We start from the raw sequence: 10377 nt of genomic DNA on the forward strand, positions 1-10377 counted from the left end.
GTGAGCCACATCCTGAAGCGACGGCACAGCGTGCTACATACCAGGGCACGGTCTATCTTTGTTATCTGATTCTTGACCTCCAGTCAGTAGACGGTTACACTTGCATGTATGTATACTCATACTCTCGTGCTGAGTGTTTTATGCTCACGTCTCGTACTCTGTGTTTCTAGCATATCCTATTCTTGGGGCAGGTTTGCGATTGGACGAGGAGGGTGGATCCAAGAGGGGCTAGGCAGTGGTTAGCCAGCTGGAGCTTCGTCTAGGTTTTTATTTCTGTTGTATTAGGTTGATACAACTTTCGATTTGGTTGTATAAACTATTCGGATTTTTACAGATTCATTTTCTTGGAATTGTATTATTGTTTATGGTTTTCGCAGCATTATTCTGGTTTACTGTTGATTAAGTTAATTGCATGCCTAACTTCTGTTTAGTAGATGATCTCGGTAAGGGTCACTACATGTTGTAGTCTCACAGATAACAACAATCAAGATCAATATCAGAAATCGCTAAAGGCACATACCTTTGTTCAACCATGTTTGTTTGCTTTGGTTTCTAATTTTTGTTGTTTTTCTTTGGAAGACAGCAGTCCATTTCCATATGATTCGGTTTGCCACAGTTGTAGCAACTTCCTTGGAATTTCTTTGCTTTCCTCTTTTTTTTTTCCATCATTGGGGCCCTTCCTCTTGTGATTCATACTCGATTTTGCCAGATTTGCTTTTGCCTCGGTTACCAACATCTTTTTATGTGACTTGGCCTCGGTGTTTCTGTTATCTCCTCAATGCAAAGTCGCACTATCAGGATCTTCAAGTTTTAACTCCTTACGTTTGTGCTTAAGGTTGTTCTTGAAATCTTTCCACAGCGGAGGTAACTTCTCAATGATAGACGCGACTTGGAAGGGTTCATTGATTTCTATCCCTTTGGCCTATAATTCATGCAAGATAATCTGTATCTCTGGCACTTGACTCATCACAGTTTTTGAGTCTATCATCTTAAAGTCCAGAAACTTTCCAACCACAAACTTTTTTATGTCAGCATCTTCAGTTTTGTATTTCTTTTCCAAGGAATACCAGAGTTCCTTGGCAGTCTTGACAGAGGATTAGACACTATAAAGAGTGTCATCAAGACCATTCAAAATATAGTTTTTGCACAGAAAATCGTTGTGGTTTCATGCATGAACTGCGGTGGTCCTTTGGGTGTCAGAATCGCCTTCAACTAGGGGTGTTCAAACTTCGGATTAAAACCGAAAAAACCGAAAATCCAAACCGGAAAAACCAAACACCGAACCGAACTGAAAACCGAAATTTGAAATTCGGTTATAAATGTTAAAAACCGAAATTTATTTGGTTCGGTTTCGGATTAAATATCTCAAAACCGAACCGACCGAAAAAACCAAAATTTTATTAAATTAATAATTTTATTTATATAATTGTTTATATTATATATTTTATTAGATGATACTAGTGAATAAAGAATCATTTTAATAATTTTTAGTTGATTGTTGCTTATTTAAGTCATTTAGACTTTGGATTTAAATATTTTATAAAAAAAATCATTTAAAAGATAATATATTATATTTTAAAATAGATTTATAATATTAATTAAAATAATTATATCAAAATCGAAATAACCGACCGAAATAACCGAACCGATTTAGTAAAAAAACCGAAACTAACCGAAGAAAAACGGTTCGGATATAGGATTATATATTTCTAAAACCGAAACGAAAAAACCGAAATAAAAAACCGAAAACCGAACCGAACCGACCGATGAACATCCTACCTTCAACGACGACAGGGGGATCCTCCTTGAGAAATCTGGACAGATTGAGTGTGGTCAGATAGAAGAGCATATTTTCTGCTGCCAACGTTTGAACTCGTCACCAGAAAACTTTGGCGGCTTTTCTCCATGTGCGGGAGCTGAAGCGAGCGAAGTGAACGAGACAGTAGACATCTTCAGAATTCGTGAAATACAAAGAATTTCGTCTTTCGATTGTTATTGGATATGTATTCCGAATTCTGAACAAGTCAGCCAACAACAAACGAACAAGTCGAGGCGAGGGATTCTCTCTATTCACAAGACGAAATTGCCCGTTAAAAGTGCTCAACGTTGGAGGCAATCATCTCTAAGATACAACGACTAATGATCGTGATATTAGCAGCACTACAAATATCACAAAATTCAGCGAATGAAAATAAGTAAAACTTTCTTTTGAGAGAGTGAGGGAGAAATCGCAGAAAAAGCAGAAATATGGTGTTTATAAGTTATCAGATGTTCTTCATTATTTTATCTGCGTTATATCAATCATATATATAGTCTAATACTCCAAATAACACGTCTTATGGCCTAAGGATGCAAGCAGTGACAGAAAAATCCCAAAAAGAGTCGTAACTTTTCGGAACACTTACGACGCGCTCGAGCGGTATGATTTATCGCTCGGGCGGACAGTCCTCTGAGCTGCCCTCGAGCGGTAACAATTGTCAGCTAGGAGCGCACTATAATCGAACATAAGTAATAAATCTTTTTTTTTAAAACTATATTTTATCCATAAATGAAGAATAATTGGTTATCATAAAGACCCACTGCCACCACCGCCCTGAGCCGGCCGGCCGCAGTGCCTGCGCGCGTGTTATTTGGCATCGATTTAACGTCTCTTTCCCTTTATCAACAACATTCGGTTCCCTAAGGGTCCAATCTCATAAACCAATATTTGGATTATTTAAGGAGTTAAACACATTGAAAATTGTTCCAATGTGGGACAACCAAAAACATGTTTTTCCTTCTCAATCTCATTCACCAAATTCAAATTTCATTACCCAAATTCATAAGTTTTTCTCTACATCATCAATTTCCCACAAAATGCCATCAAACATCATCAGCAAATCAATAATAATGTCATGCCAGAATAGGAAATTCATGAAGTTCACTTTCAGATGGGAAACATAAATGATCCATTTGAAGATGACTAAGTGCTTATCCAAATAGGCGCGGGCTAATTCGAAGCTACATAGGAGGTATTTACCCCTCTTCAGTGTGGTTGATCTTCATTGGCACCAATAATATCTAGTGGATTTCTCACTTGATTTGATTTGGGTCCCACATGATTTTATGCATGTGTCGACCAATTGTTGCGCCACACGGCTACAGTGGGGATATTACTCCCCACTTGCTTGCATTGAAGCAACCCCAAATAGGGTAAGGGTGAGCAAATAATATCACGGTCAAACCGAGGAAAACCGACCCCCCCCCCCCCCCCCCCCCCCCCCCCCCCCCCCCCCCCCCCCCCCCCCCCCCGGAGAACACAAACGAAATCGGAAATTCGATTTGATTTATTCGGTTGGTCGGTTATTTTTTTATAAAATATCGGTTATATCGGTTTAAATCGGTTCGGTTCTGGTTTTCTTTTCATTATAAATATCGGTTTATAACCGATTAATCAGATTATTTATTTTTATATTTAAAAAAATACATATTGATGACCTTAACTTTGATATCCAAGTTTTTTCTATTTATGTGGGACTTTAGTATTATATAACCCAATTTTATTTAACCAAACCCAAACTATATACAGATATCTAGGACTCTTTGAATCATTTCACTTTTCCACTTTTCCCAAATTTATTTATATAGTTTCGTTTTTTTAATGGATTTTAAAAGGCTTTTTTTAAAAAAAAAATCGGTTATTTCGATCTTTAATCGGTTTGGTTTAGTCGGTTTTGTTATAAAAATTCAGTCGGTTCGATTTGTTAAAAAACTTAATCGGTCGGTTTGGTTTTCATAATTTCGGTTCGGTCGGTTTGGTTATAATCGATTGCAACCTCTAAAATAGGGTGGTGATCAAAATAAACATGAAAAAGTAAATTATAAATTAAAAAATATGAATGATTATTATTGAGACTGATGAAAAGTTATTTGCAATTTTATTGTAGGAAGGAGTTTTAACGCGTTGTAAAACTATGTCAACCACATTGAATCGTACATGGTTAACTCAAGTTAAAAGTACATCATGCCTAAAATGGGGTCAAATTATACTTGTCCAAATCGACTCTCTAGTATTAACCCGCTAAAGTTTATTTGGTCACTCCATGAGTAAGTTAGAAAGGAAATCAATCGTATGATCCTAAGCGAAAAAATTCTTCTTGGTCAAATATCTGTATACAAAAAATAATTGAAGATTTTTACGCAATTGGATTCTAGAGTAAGTCAGTCTCGGTCACAGGTAGGACAGAAGTTTCATTGTTGGTGACCTTTTTTGACTGCTATCAATGAACTTGAAAATAATAATGGCATTAAAATAATTCGATCACGAGGAAGCAACTATAATAATAATTAGTCATAGACAAAAGCTTAACATTGCATAAAAATCAAATCTTAGGTATCAAAAAACTATGAAACTCTCAACATAGTACAAACATAAGAAAAAAATATAGAATTTTTATACCATTTGATTGTAATTGAAAATAACACTCTTAATGAACTAAATGCCTAATTCATCCCGCACAAAATTGGATTTGCATATAAGCAAAGTAGAAAATCATATATAGACGTTAAAACTAAATGCAATTACATAACATGCATCGATAGAGTGTCACCCTCAGTGACAAAATTTTAGCAAGCCTGTGAGGAACCATCCACGTTAAAAAAATAGACCAAAACAAAATTAATTACAATAAAACTTATAAAATTAATTAATCACATCCTCATTTTAAGCCAAACAGTTGTTAGAAACTCAATGAGCTTGATAAAATTATCTGAGCTTTAAATGAGTTGGACGCTTCTTCTATTTTACAGCATGTTAATCATTAGATTTTTTATATTGAGGTGATTTATTCGGTGAGCCTGTGAGATAATCAAAGGTGATTTCTTCTTCTGTTTGTCGTGAAGACTACGAAATTCAAAAAGTTTTCAACATGAAGGATGAAAGTTTTTGAGAAAAAATGATCGAAGTGATCGATGATCGTATCCCTCTACATTGAAAGTGAGACTATAACAAAAATTCATAAAAGTACTATCATTTAACCTGGACGAACAATTACAAAAACAAAAAACAGTTAGGTAAAAGCAACTATCTATACAACCCCAACCCAGCAAAAGAAAAACGATGGTCTGCTAAGATATTTGAAACAAACATGGTGTAAATCTCATATCATTTTGCAATATAAACTCTTGAGAGATGAGTCACTTTAAATGAGAAGGAAATTGGTAAGCCTAATGAAGAAAAATAAATATAAAAAATCAAGAAACTCTTTTAACGAATACTCTTTAAGTCTTTACATTTATTTTCAAGAGGGACAAACAATTACCTAAACAAAAACTATCGCAAATGATTCAGACTACGCCTAATCAATTTAAACCAACAAAAACATATTCTAGCCACGTAACTTACAAATAAAACAAAATGAAAAAAGAAAATGATAACACATTATTGAATAGGAATTTGGATCTACACGAATATAATAAGGTGGTGCCTTCAATCGAGATGCAATAGACCGCAAGATTTCCAAATAGTTTCTTGATGTGAAAAATTGTCATATCTAAGTGAATAATCATTAAGCACTGAATTTAGGGATTTACAGCTTAGATGAACAATGTTAAGATAGTTTGAGACTAATATGACTAAACTCATGGACAAAAACATCAACACAAAAGATACTTCACTAGAGTAAATATGTTAAAAACACAATAACAAGTTTTGTTATCATCAAAATCAAGATTGCTTATGTTTCAAAAACCAAAAAAATCCCAAGATGAACATCATACTAGGAAAGAAATATTAGATCTCCTCTCATATAAAACTTGTGAAATTTCGATAGCTAAGAATTTGATGGCCGACGAAGATCTTCAATTGAATCAAAACATAAGCGTTGAAAAGGGAAACTAGAAAACCTGATGCGGGCGAAGAAGGGGGAAATTGGTAAACATGCGGAGAATAGAGGGCAAAGTGCCGAGAATGATGCAAAAGAGAAAACAAGTATCGATAAAAAAAACCATCACACGGTGAAGGGAAAATGGGAGGTTGAGTGGAGAAGGATGCAAATGACCGGTTAATCCTATCACAAAGCTATGCTGCGAATATAAAACTGGGATAAATTTGAATTAAAATATTGGTATGTCTCTGTCGTACCATGACAGTTAGTAAACATGCTTAGGACCATCTCCAACAGCACACAAAAATAGTGTGCTGCTGGAAATTGATGCAGAAAATTGCTCCGGCAGTGGACGGCATTTTAGGGGTTTTTTAAAGTTGTGAACAATGTCAACTACGGTATAATATTTTCTTTTATTTTTCATTTTTTTTTTGTTTTGAACGGTCTCAAATTTTTTTTTTTTAGTTTTTTTTTTGGTATTTTTATAATCTTAAATTATTTGTTTTTTAAAACATTAATAATATTTTATATGTTACTTTTTAAATAATTTGTGGCATATATGATAAAAAAAAATTAACATAGGATCATTAACATTTTATAACACAATTACATAATAAAACGAAATTATAAATTTGAAATACCGAAATACATTAATGCAAATTACATAAAATCACTGAAAACCACAACTAGAATCAAAAGTACATTATTTTATCTAATAATCCGGAAGACCACTACCGGAACCTCCAATACATTATTTTATCTAATAATCCGGAAGACCACTACCGGAACCTCAAAAATCTCCCAAATATTGTCCAAACATGTCGACGTTATTATTTGATCCTGATTGTTGTTCTTCTTCTCTTTTCTGCATAATTTTTTCATGTTCCTTGCGAATAAACTCCCGTCGACAGGGGATAAGAAGATAGAATCAACATCCATCAGTAATATTTTATTTTCCCCACGCCATTGAGACACTTCAACTTTCCTCTTTTGCACATTAATGGTTTCTTCTTTTTTGTGGTTGTATTAGCTAATAAATCTCAAAGTTTTTTGTTTTCTTCTTGGATTGTACTGACCAATTTAGACATATCTTCATCTTTCTTTCTCTTCAGTTTGGATTTTTTCACCCCTTCTGTTCGCTTTGATGATGAGCCACCTCCAACATTTTCATCACTTAGATTGATAGAAAATGAAGATAACTCGGGATTATCGGAAGATATGGGTGACTCCGGCACTGTATCAGAATGGGAAGACGTCCTTTGCGTTCTTTGAGAGAAGTTGGAAAACTTCTCCAGATCCTTTGAGAAAGGCCAGACATGGTCAAACACGAACCCTTTCTTATATTTACGATCTAGCGTCATTAATTGTTTTGCACGCTCAATCTACATATAAAATTATAATAAAAAAATTAGAAAGATATAAACATAGAAAAAATAAAGCATTCAAACTACTACTCACGATATCTTGATCAGAGGCACCACTTGGGTTCATGTATTCAACTTGTTGTATTGCATCCATTCAATTTTGAAACTGCACTGTTCATAGTTTGCATTCGAGTCTGTAATGACCTTTGGCTTCGTGGGGCATTGAGTTTGCTTTCCTTGAGTTGTATGTTTCTGCCACTCGAGGACCAAAGTTGATTTTTTTTTTGGTTTCGTCTAATAATTGGATCCTGCGAGATTTCTATGTAGACACAGTACAAAGATGTTTATCTTCGTCAGTTGCATAATTCTCACCACGAGAGGATGCCATTTGAGAGAGAAAAAACTAAAAGAAATAATATTTAGAAAGTATAATTTTGCACTCCATGATAACTTATATTTATAACAAAAAATTTTATGGCTTAAGATGACAATCCTATGGTATTGATTAAAAGAGAATCTTATGGACAATCTAGACTGTAGGATTAGATTTCCTGGATAAGATTATAATTCGACAGTTCAGATTATCAGAAAATATGATGAACGATATAGTAATTTTATATAATAATAAATGTTATAAATATATTATTATTATAGATGATTATCTTATTTAGTTAGGTTTGGAAGATTCGTGATCTTTATAAATATGTCAATATAATATCTGTAAAGATTTGTATCTTGTAATATTTTCCTATAAATAGGGTGATTGAGTTCAATAATAATTGCACCTGAGTATTGACTCATATGAATTCTTTCTTCTCTCATGAATTCTCTATACTCATCTATCTATTTTTATTATGATTTATAACACGTTATCAGCACGATGATGTAACCAACTGAGAATGAAAATAATTCTCGTTTAATTGATGCTATTGGAATAGCACAACGTGTTGTCAATACTCAAATTTATGAGAGATATTCATTGGTGCTCTAGAAGTAGCACAAAGATATATTCATTGGTGTTCTAAAAGTAGCACAATGAAAACAATTTATATATTGGTGCCCATGAAATATCATGAATATGTTGATGGCTATAAAGTACCACAACATGATTTTATATTGAGAATTTGAAGAAATTCATGATCATGATATAATATATTGAGAATTTTGAGAGATTCCTGATTACAATTTTGATATATCGAAAGATATTCATGAATTCATGATATAATATATTGAATATTGAGATATTTAAGATTAAGATCTGACATAAGATCAAATATATTGAGAATTCTAAAGAGATTCCTAGTTATAATATATATATTTAGAATCTGAATAGATTCATGATAAAGATGAGATATATGATTTCGTATATTGAAAAAGTGAAGAAAATCGTGAATGATATCTGATATGATATCAAATATCTATAAATATCATTGAAGAAATTGTTATCATGTCATAATATATCAATATTGAAAGATTGATAAAAAAATGCAAGATTTGATAATATTCGTGAAGAATATTAATATAAGATCCAAGATTTGGAAATATTCTCGAAGAATATAATTTAATGCCCTTTTGGTTGTTGAGGATCTTTTGAATTGGGAAATTTAGTACAATTTCTCAATGAATATCGATATATGATCTCATATTGTCAATATTTATAAGAAAATATTATTAAAGATATATGTGAGATAAATATCAAAAGATATTGATTTGATATCGATTCAAATCATATATTTGTTTTTAATGCTCTAGAAGAAGCATGATCTATTATTTGTCACTATTTTTATGAATATCGACTTGATGTTCAATGATGAACTGCATAGGCTATTGATTAAAAATTATGAATGTGCGGTAGTAAGATCGCAACACTATCAATCGAAAAAGAAAAATAAATATTAAACTCAATGAATTGGACCATCATCTATATTGGGGCAATGACGATGATGGATTGATGGTAGGCCTATGCATGATGATGTCAATGGGTTGATTTATGATTAAATTCAAGTCATTTTATTTATTTATTGAAACTAATTTATATTTGATAAATTAATTTTGTATTTGTTTAAACTAAATTGTGGAAAACTCTAGCATGTGTTGTGTTTTGATTCACATAAATTATTTTGATGATATAAAATAAGAACTACAAATTTTGTGAATCTATTCTATTAGTCAATATATTGCATGAAATATTGATTATGCAATTTGGTGTTAAATTTTTTGATTTGAGAATTTTTATATTTTAAGGATATATTGGGTTGTTAAATATTTATTTAATAAAATTTGATTATGGATTTTAAATTCATTAATTTTGACCGTGGATATAAATTTTGAAAATTTTCAATCGTATGATTAATATATCATTTTTTAAATAAATGATAGAGTTATTTTTATCACATGTTATTATTTTACATGTATGAACATGAATTTAATGTAAAATGACATTCGTGATAGATCGAATGTTATTATTGAAGGTACAAGATCTACTTGGTGCGTACAAGAATTTGAAAAGGAATACAAATTTAATGTGAAATGATATTCATGATAGATCGATATGTTACTGTTGAAGGTAAAAGATCTACTTGATGCATACAAGTATTTGAAAAGGTACGTTTGATTTTTCAATTTCAATTCTTTTAATATAATATCTTATTTACATTATTTTGTTCAAGAAAAGACAATTATTGACAATTGTCTAATTATATGTGGTCCATTCTTTTAAGTGAATGTGACAGTGCCAATGAAACACAGTTGATACACTGTAGTTTAATTCTTCAAGGAAGAATATGTCATCTCGTATGAAGCGAGATATGAATCATAAATTCGACACAAAATATTGAGATATACGTCATAATCAAGTATTGTAACTAAAAGTACATCGGTATCTCGTATCACTATCATACCTGAAGTATGTAAAATATTTATTGATATCTATCAAGCAAGATATAAAAGTTTGTGGAGACCATTGATGTCTATACCAAATTATATGTTTCATCGTACATTGATATGAATGTATGAAAGATCTTGAAGATCATTTGATTGACGATGAAAAAAGATGATGTGCTTGATATTATAAAATAGTGATACACAATAATGATGTATATGTATTTTTGAATCTAGTAGATATTGATTTGGTTTAAATAGTATATTAC

The sequence above is a fragment of the Henckelia pumila genome, chromosome 2 (genome assembly GCF_033568475.1).
Source record: "Henckelia pumila isolate YLH828 chromosome 2, ASM3356847v2, whole genome shotgun sequence".
Taxonomy (NCBI): domain Eukaryota; kingdom Viridiplantae; phylum Streptophyta; class Magnoliopsida; order Lamiales; family Gesneriaceae; genus Henckelia; species Henckelia pumila.